General features: G+C 35.4%; 1 protein-coding gene and 1 long non-coding RNA gene across 2 annotated transcripts in view; one reads left to right on the top strand and one right to left on the bottom strand.

Annotated features, from left to right (window-relative positions):
* The window catches only part of LOC145683649 (solute carrier organic anion transporter family member 74D-like), a 498,670-nt gene that overhangs the window by 364,823 nt on the left and 119,467 nt on the right, over nt 1–14,380 (top strand). The window lies entirely within an intron of this gene.
* LOC145683653 (uncharacterized) overlaps nt 3,924–14,380 on the bottom strand; it is a 56,811-nt gene continuing 46,354 nt past the window's right edge. Inside the window, exon 3 of the long non-coding RNA XR_014131157.1 lies at nt 3,924–4,157. This is a non-coding gene — a long non-coding RNA (uncharacterized LOC145683653). The remainder of the gene's footprint in view (nt 4,158–14,380) is intronic.

Below are 14,380 nucleotides of genomic sequence, written 5' to 3'. Positions count from 1 at the left end.
AAACATAAAAGAATCATTGGAGAATTGAAGCTACATACATTGATGTCATGCTGGAAAAAACTGTGGCCTGCTCTGACTGCGGAAAATGAGAAGAATGTGTGCAAATTCAAACCTTGACTGCAAACATAGCCGAAATTGCGAATGGAATAGGACGAGATGGGTTCGAACAGATAGAATAAAGTGACATTCAGGAATTGCTTGAATCGCAAGATGAAGATTTGACTGAAACCTACTTGGAGGAAATGTTAAATTCACAGCCCATTGAAGAAGAGGCTTCAACAAGCACTGGAAACGTGACATTTAATTTGAAAAATCTTAGTGAAGGTTTAAGAATGGCAAATGAGCTTTGTGATTTCTTTATGAAAATTGATCCGTCTATGGAACGAAGTCATATTTTTAAGACGCAAATTGCTAATGCCACTGCTGAATATCAGTCTGAATTGAAGGAGCTTTTAAAAACTGCCAAGCAAGAAAAAATTATAAAATTCTTCAAACCATTGTCTAAGCCTGAAGATAATAATTAATCAATATGGTCAAAAACTTCAATTATAGTAAATAGATTTTTTATATATGTATTTGTTTTTTTTATTTTGTCACCTAGGAACGTATGCCCTATAATTCCATATAAATTACCATTCCGTATTGACGGTTTCTGTATTCGCGGCATATTTATGGAACATATACCCCGCGATTAAAGAGCTTTTACTGTAATATCGTTAAGTATTGACACCTATATTCTCCAAAGTTTTTATAAGGAAAGAAAGATTACATATGAAGTATAAGATAACAATTTTGGGCTACATCAACCATTTCTCTGCTAAACAAATAAAATTTTATTAATGAAGTGTTCGAATGTATTTCGAGTTACCAAGTTTGGGACTCCGGACGCACTGGACCCTCCAGGTGGGTGCGCTCCTACGTTTGCTTAAATATTGTTGCATAATTCGGCAGGGCTCACTCTAAAGATTCAAAAACTGTTGAAAAGTTAATTTCGAAAAAATTGACATTATTATAATACTAGCATATATTACCCGCTTCGCTAAAAATAATACACATCTTTGTATCTCATATATTTTGTTGCAATTATTTTTTTATTTATTTAGTACATGTTAACATTATTTTTAAAATTACCGTCAACGATATTGGTTCAATGTTGTTCTTTATAATATTTCTTCTTCGTTTCGAAAAACGTTTTCAATTCTATGTTTATACCGCATAATGCTTCCACATGGCTTATCACCATCTTTAAAATTTCATTTAATGCGATGGTTTAGATGTAGTTTAGCGTAGCTCAGTGTATTTCTTTGTAGTTGATTTTTTTACCTAGAAATCGACTTCTAAATATATAACTAAGTTATTCGCTTATATCAAGGATCTTATAAAAATAGAGGATCTGCCCTTACAACAAAATCTTGAAGCCATACGTCACAGTTTCGCCACCCCCACTCCGCCCAATAGGATCACAATATTTTGATCCAACAATCATGACGGAAACGAAAGTAGCCAATCGGACGATGGCAGAAACGAGAGTAGCCAATCAGACGTGCCGATTCTCGGTTGCATTTGGCTTCACCCATTTAATAGGATTAAGATATATATGGGTAGATCCTCTATTTATAACATCCTTGGTTTATATACCTATATCGTTTCCGAAAAAAAATTTCATACCTTATTATATTTATATCTTATGATACGAACCATGTAGCTTGTCACCAAGTTCCGAAGATCATATAATACGATGTTGTAGATTGATAATAATATAACATTTTATGCTGAAGTATGATGTTCCCCTTCCTGAATCTCCCAAGTGTCGCGGCTGAAAATGGATTTAAACAGCATCAGAAATGTCACTGTTCAGCTCGGCGACCGCAAGAATTATAGATTCAACACCAATATCGGTCATTTTCGACCATATATATATATTCGACACTAATCCCCCCATATAAATATATATTTCCCCCTCCCCCATGTTGCGGGCAATGACATCGGAAGTGTCACAGTTCATCTCATTGACCTCCAAAAATGTGGATTCAGCACTAATATCGGTCTTTTCGATGATTTTTAAATATCCGTTCCCCTGCCCCCTCCTCCAAGTTGCGGGTTTAAGTTTGGATTTAATCCGGATCGAAAATATCACTAATCATCTAAGGGACCCAGAAAGCTATAAATTCGACACTGATAGTGGCCATTTTCGATCATATATATATATATATATATATATATATATATATATATATATATATATAAGGGCGGATCCAAGGGGGGCTAAGAGGCTATAGCCCCCCTTGACGCTCAAATTTACACTGGATAAAATGAACTTCAATCCTGCTTTACACTGGATAAAATGGCAAACTACGGTTTAGCCCCTCCCTTGATCATATCGTGGATCCGCCACTGTATATATATATGTGATCCCCTCCCCAAGTGGGGGGGCTGATTTTGAATTTACACCGAATCAAAAATGTCACTGTTCATCTGAATGACCCCAAAAACTATGGATTCGACATTAATATTGGTCATTTTCGATCATTATTATATATGGCTTCCCCCTTGTTCCGTGCTGCGGCACACGGCATCAGAACTGTCACTGTTAATCTCAGCTACTCCTAAAACTATAGATTCGACTCTAATATTGGTCATTTTTGATCATTTTTAAATTTATCTCCTCCTCCCCTACGTTGCATCGTCAAATTGAATACCCTAACTCATGTATGTTGAAACTTTTGATTGAAACCGGTCTTGTGGTTCAAGAGTGATGAACTCACAAAGGCAGTTATTTTTATTTTATTTTTAGATATATATCTCCCCTCCTCCTCCCCTAAATTGGTTCGTCAAAGTGAAACAATAAGAAACACGCAAGGCTCGATCCTCATATATGTTGAAAATTTGATCAAGATCGGTCGAGTGGTTCAGGAGTTATTAAGTTTTATTTATTTTTTATATCCCCTTCCCCTCCCCCATCCCTCAGCTCTGCCGACAAAGTGAATAACCTAAAACCAGCCCAGCCCCGAACCTCATCCATGTTACAAATTTGATCGTGATCGGTCGGACGGTTCAGGAGATTTAGGGACACAAACATAGTGATTTTCAATTTTATATATATAGATTATATTTCATGCATTTAACTAGGTTCTGCCTATGTGTTAGCTAACAAACTTAGGCCATTATAACTAGAAATTATCTTAGATACGTGAATACCTTTCTTAATTCAGGGACCAGTGTACAGCTATGATGTCTGGCAATAAATTTGCCCAATTGATTCGTGTACTCCTACTTTAGCGATTGAGCCTTCATTGGAATTACTTAAAGTTATATTTTCATTCACTTCCACTGCATTTGCCAAGGATCTTATAAAATAGAGGATCTGTCCTTACAACAAAATCTTGAAGCCATATGTCACAGTTTCGCCACCCCTACTCTGCCCACTCCGCCCAATAAGATCGCAATATTTTGAGCCAACAATCATGGCGGAAACGAAAGTAGCCAATCAGACGATGGCGGAAACGAGAGTAGCCAATCAGACGTGCCGATGCTCGGTTGTTTTTTGGCTTCATTGATTTAATAGGATAAAGATACGTATGGGCAAATCCTCTATTTATAACATCCTTAGAATTTGCCAAGAAAAAATACCTCACTTAACAACATCTAAGTGGAATGATTTGCTCGACATTAGTAAGCATAGCTTCCGATGAAGATTGATATATCGCACAAACAAACCATGAGAAAATGGAGACTTTTGTAGGGAAAATCCATTCTGGAACGTAAATTGCTTTCTAAATGCTTTTCAATGGAATAAGATTCGATGAAATACAAACTCATTTCTGCCAAACGTGCCCAAGTGGGTAGGTATATGATAATAGATCGAAACATAGCAAACATTTCTTCACCAATGTAAACAATAAACATAAATGAAACGACATGACAATTTAGAATTTTATTTATTGGTACTCAAGACTCCATCAGGAAAAGTATCCGTTTCTTTTCATAGTTTAAAGTTGTTGTTTTAAGACCTAAGTTTTCAGATTGATGACTTTATTTCCAGGAGCCATTGCTGTATCTTAAGTCCTACTTCTTTCCAGAAATAGCATGCGATACAGCGTTTGCACTTCCTCCGTTCTTGGAAATGGCGTTGGATTCAGCTACAGCATCCCCTGCGTCTGGAAAGAAACAGGAAACAAAAATTGTTAAATGCTTATTGACAAACTGTACTACGATGATATTTCCAAAAGTTTACGCTAAGACAGTGGAATATCACGCTACTGGTAGCAAGACATTCCTGGCACATAGTGCCATCTACGGAAGGAATAATATAAAAGTTTCAACTGCCTAACTGTGTTAGTTCGTTGGAGAGAGCGACTTGAGCAGTGCGCTAATATCTCATACTGTCTGACAATGCTCCAATGCACACTAAGGTGAGCGGAAAAAGTTCAAAATCTTTTCTTCAAATTGTAATGCTGCCGAAAAGTTACGAATTGGGAAAACTACAAAGGAGTAACAAAAATGAATAAAATCGGTTTATATGTTCCGGTCCGGTGCCGTATTTGTTCTAAAGTTTTCCGAAATAAGGGGTAGTTCATATCTTTATGATACTTTTTAGCATTTCCAAATTCCCAAATGTAATTGTTCAAATTCTTATGATTAGAATCACACAAAATAATGTTTAAATATTATTGAAGTCCATCAACATCTTCCATTCACTTCAAAATTAATGAAATTTTGAAAAACAAAATACAAATAAACATAGGGTCCAAATCACAGTTCAAGGAAAATATTACAACTTACATATTTTGTTTTCTTTATTGAATACAAGTTTAAATGTTTAAGAACAAACTATTTTAGACCATTATTAACGTTCATAAGTCCAAGGAACTTATGTTGAACAATTGAACACCTCCGATTTCACTCATCCTTAGCGGAAGGTAATTTGAAATCTGATTTATGGCCGGTTGCAGCATTGAGCAAGTTACAACGATCGCCTGAATTGACAGCCGTTGCGCGAGAGGCATACCTCAACCGATATGAGTAGTATTATTTTTATTATTAATCATTATCGGTTTTAACAAGATTCGACTAGAGCTATTACATTTAACTGTTGACAAGTAAGGTAAAACATTGTTATTTAAAAATGTGAATTTGTCCAAATGTTGGCAAATTTAAGAGCATATGTGCGATCGACATATATAAACCGATTTTATTTCGTCGTCTGACATTCACTACCGCTTATGTCCAATTTTGGCAAATTTGAGTTTTTGATAACATTAGAATCAGTATAGGATGACGCACAATTTGGTTAAGTGGTACACCTATATCACGACAGATGGCTCTGTTATTTCCTAAAAGTAATACTGCATATATTGAGGCGGAACCTAGTTTTTAAACAGTTTTTTGTCACTCGTGTAAAATCGGCGAAATGTTACTTACGCCATGTTGAAATCTCAGACGACGATTTGTTTGTTTCCTCCATTTTAGTCTTCCCAATTCGCAACTTTTCCTTTGTATTAACTAATTAACTCTATGGCCTATGGAACTCGGAGGTTCAATGCCACGTTCACAAAAGCTCTCCACTGACTTCTATCCTTAGCTAACTGCATCCAGTTTCTACTTTGTATTCCTATTTCTTTGAGATCCATCTTAATATTTTCCTCCCATCTGCGCCTAGGTCTTCCTAATGGTTGTTTTCCGTTTAGTTTTCCAGTCAAGACTTTAAAAGCGTCTCTACTTTCTTCCATTCTAGCTACATGACCTGCCCACCTAAGCCTCCTAGACTTGACGACCTTAACAATGTTGGGTAAACCATATAACTTATGTAATGTCTCGTTATGAAGTTTCCGCTATTCCCCATTCCCGTTCCTCTTGGGTCCGAATATTCGTCTCAGGATCTTGTTCTCAAATACTTTCAGTCTATGTTCTTCCCTCAGAGTAAGTGATCATGTTTCGCAACCATACAGAACAACAGGCATGATTATCGTTTTTTATATTTTAAGCTTCAAATTCCTCGATAGAATTCGCGACGACAAGAGATTTCGAACCTAATAGTAAGACGAATTCCCTGCTTTTAGTCGACATTTAATTTCTTCGTGAATATTATTTTCGTCTGTTAATATTGATCCTAGATATTTGAAAGTACAAACTTTATCAAAAGTATTATTTAATATTTTAACGCATCCATAATTTGCCGTATTACGGTCCCGACGCACTTCCATGTATTTAGTTTTCCCTGCATTTACTTCTAAACCCATGTCCCTGCAAGCGTTTAATAAGATCTCTGCATTTCTTTCTACTGTTCTCATATCATCCCCTATTAAATTTAAATTTCCTCTTATTACGACTTCTTGTCCACAAGGCTTTCTTCGTTCATTCTGTGGCTGCGCTGAATGCTTTGAAGAGATTAGTACCCACGCTAGATCCCAGATTTAGCACTGGAGCCTTGTCAATAATCAGCCGTGTGAATTCGAACCTGTGATGACGAGTTGAAAGCACTGTAACTGATTCAAATGACTTCTCCAACGAACAGATGCATTTAAACAGCTGAAACTGATACATTATTCCTTGGATAGATGGCACCACATGGCATGAATGACTTATGACCAATGACGCAATATTTAAGTGTCAGTCCTTAAAACTTTTGGGACTACTCCTATACTACCAAATTTTCGTTATTCCAAAAATAAAATTGTAATCTTTTAACAAATCTTTGTTATAAGTATGTACTTCACTTCATTTATAACACTGTTTATTTCTGAGAAGGGTAAAAGCAAACCATTTTCCAAGCAGAGTTAGATTTTGCTGTACAATATTTATGAGAAATTGAAAATTTAGTTCAACATAATAGACTTAGCCATAATTCAGATCACCTAAATGTAAACTGTGATCGTCAATCACTTGGGAACCATAGGTCTACACAGATGGACATTTCATGTGTGTTCTAAGCCAGTCAAAGTCTACCTCAAGTGAACTTTAATCGAGATTGGATTAGTTTTGTACATCGCAACCGATATACAAAATATGTTCTATGATTTATTCTTATTAGACTTAAGCAGAAAGATATTATGGTGTTAGTACCTCGATATGTTCGTTAACACAATATGTCTTGAATGGAAACGAATGTTTCCTTGCAATACATAGCTAGAGGAATTATCTTCGCCAAGTCCGTCAATAGAGTCAATGTGTTAAATAGCTTGACCTGTAACGACAACTTACAACCATCCGTTACTCTTTATGATAACGGTTGAACAAAAGTGGATTTTTGATTTGTCTGTTTAGAAGCTAGAGTGGTTACATCGACCGAGTTCTTTAATGGAGTCAAGCGTTAATATGTTAACGTTTAACTGTGACTTATGCTTCTCTGTTACTCGAAGGGATAACGAAAACGAAAACGATTTTTTTAAAATATCCGTTTTTTGTAATAGATAACTACAGTGATTATCTCGATATAACTCATTAAAGGAGTTAATTCGTTAATGTATTAACGAGTAACGACGGGTTATTTTCATCCGTTAGGCCACACCATAGATAACTGAAGAATGAAAGGGAATTTTACAATTCCGTTTGTTGTAATAGTTAGCTACGATTATTATCTCGACTCGGTTCGCTAATGGTTTCAATCCGCTAACATCTTTATAGGAAACGATGATTTTGAACCCCGTGTTGCCAATATGCGACATGTGAATTATACATGATGTATACACTGAGTCCCCATGTTGCCTATAGGCGACATGGACTCAGCGGACAAATGAGAAAGATATAAGAAAGAATTGAACTGAATAACTGAAAATTGGCTAACAGAGTATACAACCGAAGTTAACTATAATATTAGAACATAACATTTCTACACAAAGAAATTGCTGGCACCGAGGAGGTTAGCTGACTGCATTCTTTAAAATATGTGACATTTAAGTTTCTACACAACCTGTACAACAACAAAGAATTCTTGATGCCTATGGTTAAAAAAATATGTAGCTTACGCTTAGTACTCTTCACTAACCTACCGAACTTTATAATAATAATAATTATTATTATTATAGATTAATAACATTTGGCTGCACTCGTTTGAACTTCACCATGTATGGTTATTGCTCAATAACCATATCAGATATTCCTTCGATTTTGTTTAGATGAACCAGCTAGCAGTATTTTAAAATGTGTATAACAGATGGCAAATCTAGACAGGCGCACAACAAGTGGTTTGGGATAGGAAATATGATATTATTTTGATAGCCCTAAAGCATGAAATTTGAATACGGAAATTTGCAGTTTTTTTTGTAAAAGTCATTATTGGTTCTTGGCTCTAGGTGTCTTATCGTCTTTTGACATGGACGAGGAAACACTTGCAACATTTAGTAATATTATTTGACTTTAAATTACACAAACGTGTAGACCTACAAAAGTGGATGGATCAGGGGATCTTAATCAGTAGATCGTATTTAGTTATGTAATAGTTTTTTTATTTATTTATTTTCCAGCAACGATAGTGGAAAGTATGATGATTCTGAGATTAAAAGAAAATTCAAATCGATGTTTCAATGGATTTACATTATTCACAGCGACTACATCCGAAAAAAAGTGACTTGTCGACGTCTGTCCATCCTTTCGTTCTGATAATGTACATTCACCTAGATTTTAAATGATTTAACGTATGGGATCAGAATTTAAAGTTTTCATGGCATTTTCTAGAACTTTTTATTTTTTTTCCTATCCCAGAAAATAAGGCTCATTCACTGCAGGATGATAATTAAAAACCCACAAATTTCTCTATTATTTTTGTTTATATTTTATAAATCAGCTCAGCTGTATTCCATCAACAGTTACTTAACATGAAAAAATAATTTTTCTCTTAAAGTTCCAGAGCGATTAGTTTACTATTGAGGGTTAGTTTTCTTTCCGGGAATCGAACCCTCATTACCACGTCACAGGCATGAACACAAGTCATACAGGTACAAACACTGTCTACGTGGGTTTTCTCGGGGTTCTCTCGTTTTCTCCCACTTTCTTCATTCCACCATTCCATTCATTTCTAATCATTACCGTCTCCTTTGCCTAGACGGTAAATCATGGAACGTAAAACTTAAATATTTCATCTTTTACACAAGTCATGTAGCCATGAGGAAAGTCTTTATTTGTTGTGATGTAGAACAAAAAGCTTATTTGAGGTTTATTGGCTGCAGCCTCCGAAAGGTTTCCTCAGCTTAATGTACCCAAGAGGTTTCACAGACACTTTTTAAAATTTCCCTGATACTCCTAATGATACTACATAGAAGCAGTATGCGATTTAGAATATAATTTAACATGATTATTAATGATTACAACAGGAAAGAAAGGTTTATATAGTACGAAGTTGATATATTATTGCTACTTTAAAGTCACGCCAGCTTCCTGAAATTAATCTAGGTAACAGAGTGGGACAGATGTGGCTCAATGGTAAAATGTATTTCTAGGGCGTGGGGTAGACAAGTGGGTTTTGTGGTAGACAATCGCCGTGTGCGTGGATTTTTTCGGGGTTCATCCTTTTCCTGTCACTTTGTTGTTTCCAAAATTGTGTCCATCATCATCATTATCATCTCTCTTAGCATCGCAGCATAGTCGTGCGACCTTAACACATTAACTAAACTAGCTTTGATTTCCAACAAATTTATGCACTTCTGACATCACAACCCAACGGTCTAGCTACCCTTCAAGAATGTAAAAATTCATTTTCGGTATATGACTGACTTATGACGTTTCTCAAATCAGCGATTCATATGTAAAGTGACCGCGTTAGCAGTGTTGTAGCATGAACTACCTCCAAGGTACTTTAAAATTAGTATTTATATGAAGATCTTAGAGCTTGTGTATCTTGGGTTGAAAAAAAAAGAATCAATAAAAAAACAGAGGAAAGGTAGGTTTGTTTCGGTATTATTTAAAGCAACTGTTTAGCATGTTCATATGCAACTTAACTATGAACTTCAATTGCAAGTGCTGGGCTGGTAGCAGCACCGTTTTTTTTTTTTTTTTTTTTCTGAGTCGATGGTTGAGAATTGTATTTGCTCGAATAATATTATGGGAGAAACAGTGGAAAATTTTGCGGGAGAAACAGTGGAAAATAATCTGGGAAAATATACTTTGGGGAAATAAGAGTGGAAAATAATGCGGTCAAAATAGTAAAAAGTTATTAGAGAAGTACTGCATAGTGAATTAATGCGAAAGAAGCCATTGTAGTGTGTATTGGGAGAGACATGTAGGAAAGTAAATTTACATCGATAATGGAAGAACGGTTTCACTTAAACCTGTGAGATATAAAATATTGTGTGAGAAAATGCGAGATAGAAGATACGTTTTTAAATCTGATGTCTGTCTTGTTAAATATTTTTGCCGTTACGGCAATCGGTACGTATCTGAGCTACAACTAACAGTAGTTTTAATGAGCCCAGTTAGACTCGAAATTAACATGTAAAAATTCCTAAAAACAATAAGTTTTGCAGCTCAAGAGTAAATAAAATATGAATGTTAAAGGGAGAGGTGGAAAATTATATAGTTTGAAATAAAGATGAAACTAAGGAATTTGCTATAACGTGTACTAAATCACTAAATGTTCCTTAACTGTAAAGTGAAAGTAAAGTTGAGGGTTTCGCAATTTTTTCTGAAAAGGAATTTCATGCAAGTGAAAAAAGATAATTTAAATAATAGTAATAAATGTGTATAGTGCTTTTAAATTCGCAAAACGTAATTGTGCTAATAATTTAAACGTAATTATTATTTGATTCTAAAACAGTGAGTACTGATTGGCTTCAAAGGTGCTCCCTTAAATAGTGCGTTTACTGTTAATTGCTACTGTTATTACTGTAAGCGTACATGCTCCTTTCGGACACACTCCCAAGTTAGCAAGCGAGTCCATCAGCCTTGCTCTGCCCTGACTCGCTTACATAGCATTTCTGCAGTTTAGTAGTTTGCTTTGTGTTTTTTGCACTATAGATTGCATATTACCAGACGCTATACTTACATGAAAAATGTGATTTTTCAACAATTATTTCTAGTTACCCCCCTTGAACTTCATCTATGCCAGATGAGGTGTTATCATATCACCTAGCGCAGATCTCTTGAAGGGCGATGGGAAGATATTTAGTAAAAGAATTATGATATTTCAACATTATTTCCAGTAATTTTTATAAACTTAACTTGGACCTTAAAGTTATCTTTTTAAATTGTATTTTACGCGTATATAACTCATCCTTGCAACTTTTGTTTCTTGAAGTGAGTGCGGAAGAACGAATGATTAATTTAATTATCAATAAGTAATTTGTTTCACCCGAACATTAGCAAATACCAAACTAAACAACCTCTTAATTTGGGCTCCTTCATCATTCTCCAAACTTCGTGGCGTTCATCAGTTTGTCATTTTGGGCGGATTTTGGTAACCAATACAAGTGATCTCGAATGGAGGGCAGAGATGTAACACAGTCAGGCCCGTAACCAGGGGGTCTAAATTTTTACTGGCCCCTCCTAAAATTTTCACAGTAGGCTTACAAGTGAACTATAATATGGTGATGAACTATAATGTGGTTGGACCGGGTCCCCCTAAACTTCGACCGGCTTCCCCTAAATTTTTGGGCTGGCTACGGGCCTGAACACAGTCAACGAGTTAAACTAAACAAAAATGCTTCAGATGTGTCTTGTAAACATAGTGTATCTTTTTGCAGCAAATAAGAAAATAGTTTAACTTATTTGTGAGTGAGTTGAACAGGAAACATTTTTTTTTTTTTTTATGTAGAATTAAGTTGATGCATTTTAATAATTTAAAACCACACGTATAACAGCCTGCCGGGTTCGTACCTTGTAGTGTAGCTATAGAAACATGGAAATATCAGTTTTTTGACCACAATAATATTTAAAATGTTTAGTAACTTTGTTCAGTTATTCAGGTAACGTTTCTTGGGGAAATACTTAATGGCTAAGGCATGGTGCGCCTGATGCATCACTTGCATAGACTATGCTAATGTATCGAATTGTTAAACAAGCATTACAATCTTATAGTATTGTTAAACAAGTTAAATAATTCTTTCTACTGCTTAGTCAGCTGTGAATTGTTTCATTGAGACATTTATAAACAAAAATCTGTTCAGAAAGTCCTGGAATAAAATACAAATTACATTTTTCGTGGAAATTTTCAAGTCATTTTCGTGTATGGTGGTAGCAACTATTATTAAATAAAAAAAAAACTTTTTAAAACTCTAGTTTATGCAACCCTGGACTCTGTATGGAGCGTGCTAATTTACGGATTAGAGACGTGGACATTGAGAAAAGCTGAAATATCCAAGTTGCAAGCATTTGAAATGTGGTGTTGGCAAAGAATGCTGCGCATATCATGGACCGAAAGGAAAAGGAATGAAGACGTACTAAAGCAGGGTTCCAACTAGTCAGGGAAATCAGGGAAGTCAGGGGAAACTCAGGGATAATAATTCAGATCAGGGAAAGTCAGGGAAAAAGACTTGAAATCAGGGAAAGTCAGGGAAATTATAAAATATATTTTTCTAACATTAATTGTACACCAATTTCAGGTTAGCCAACCATTAATGATCATAGTGTGGAACGTTGCTCAGATTTTTATGGCCTGTAAGTGAAATGTACGTATGAAAAATTGATTATTATTTGTCTCTATAGAATAAATGTTCTCATTTATGAATATCAGAGTGTCTATAGGTAAGGAAAGTCAACAAAATCAAAGAAAAATCCAGGAATGGCGCGGTAGGAAAAGAATTTGAGTTTCATATCTCTTTGAAACGGCACAAGAATTTCTGCAACGGATCAGCTTCTAGTTGCAAAGCTTGAGTTTCTTCAGTCAGCTGCACTTGAGTCGGAGCTTTTCTTGTTACATTTCAATGTAATGATTCACTTCTGCCATTCATGTACAGGGAATTGTCCAGTCTGCTATACAGTATTATAAACAGATTTATTCGCAAATTGATCACTCTGTTCAAGAAACTGGTTGCAAAATTCCAATTTCCCTGCAGAATTGTTAAGTGGCTTCTTGTCTTTCACGAGATGTAAAGGTGAATTGATCACAACAAGTGTTTCATGTAATCCTTGACCGTGAATAGTTTGTGTCTAAGAAGCATTTAATTCCATCGATTGCCAATTGTGTGAAATGGGACTACCTTCAACTTTGCGATTCCCCGTGTTTTAAGGAAGCAGTTAAATCATTTGATTATAAGACATACAAGCTGGATGTGTTTCTTTCTAATGTTCTCCGTGACATATATGTGAATAGTGTTTCAACAACTAAGTTCTTCCACCAGCTTCTGACCTTGTTTCACGACAATGCTGGTGTGGAAAGAAGCTTCTTAGTTAACAAAGAATGTTTGGTAGCTTGACAGAAGAGTCGCTTGTTGCTGAAGGAGAAGTGTACGGAACAGTTACAGCTGCAGGAATAATTTCAAACGTTGAGATAAGTAAGGCAATGATTTTAGTGGTAAGAAATTCGACATGTAGAAGACAGGACAAGAAGAACAAAAAGAAGGAAGTGGCTAACAGTAAGAAAAAGGCTGCACAAGAATTAAGTTTGTTGAAGATGAAGAAGAAGATTCAGATGTGGAGAATTCAACGCAACCAAAATCTAAAATTCCATAAGAAGTGGTGATACGAGGTTTTGCACTTCCCCCATCCAATGTGTTGTGGTGACTGACGTTTTTGTCACGGTACTGAGTATTTGTACTTATAAGAATGTTGTAAATCACTGTAATCTCTGTCATTTAGTAGAAGTGTATTTACAGAGAAAGAGTTAATTATGACATAACAATAAATAAAGCTATACCCTATCCAGGATCAAAGTTAAAATGTATTCTAAGAGGTAACATTGTGGTGATGAGATTAGTTAAATTAGATATGCGTCTTTATTAATTACAAGTTGCTTAGACAAAAGTTTAAAATACCTTTAGCTTTCATCTTAACCGGGTTATTGGTAGGGGATTAAAAAAATACTCTAAAATATTGTAGTGCTTCGTCAAAGAAATTTGTAAAATCGTCAAGAAAAGTGAAAAAAATCAAGAAATGTGAATTCACAAAATTTGTAGACACCCTAAATATTCACCGTTATTTGTTCCTTATTTATATGTCAACTTCATCCGACACCTGTCATGAAAGTCAGGGAATATACTGCCAAAAGTTAGGGAAGTTAGGGAAGGTCAGGGAGAAGTCAGGAAAATAGATTTCTCTAGATTAGTAGGAAACCTGTAAAGCAAGCTAATGAAGGACAACAAATAATTAAGATAATAGGAAAAAGAAGAAGCAGCATACTTGACAATCTTATTCGACACTCCGATTGGATCACCATGTTGATAGAGGGAAAGGCAGAAGAAAAACCAGGAAGTGGTAGACCAAGGATAACATATCTGGATGCAGTTATGAAGAA

Source organism: Thermobia domestica, chromosome 4 (assembly GCF_964235325.1).
Source record: "Thermobia domestica chromosome 4, izTheDome1.hap1.1, whole genome shotgun sequence".
Classification (NCBI taxonomy): domain Eukaryota; kingdom Metazoa; phylum Arthropoda; class Insecta; order Zygentoma; family Lepismatidae; genus Thermobia; species Thermobia domestica.
Note: the sequence above shows the minus strand (reverse complement) of the source record. Positions and strands in the feature narration are given on the sequence as shown.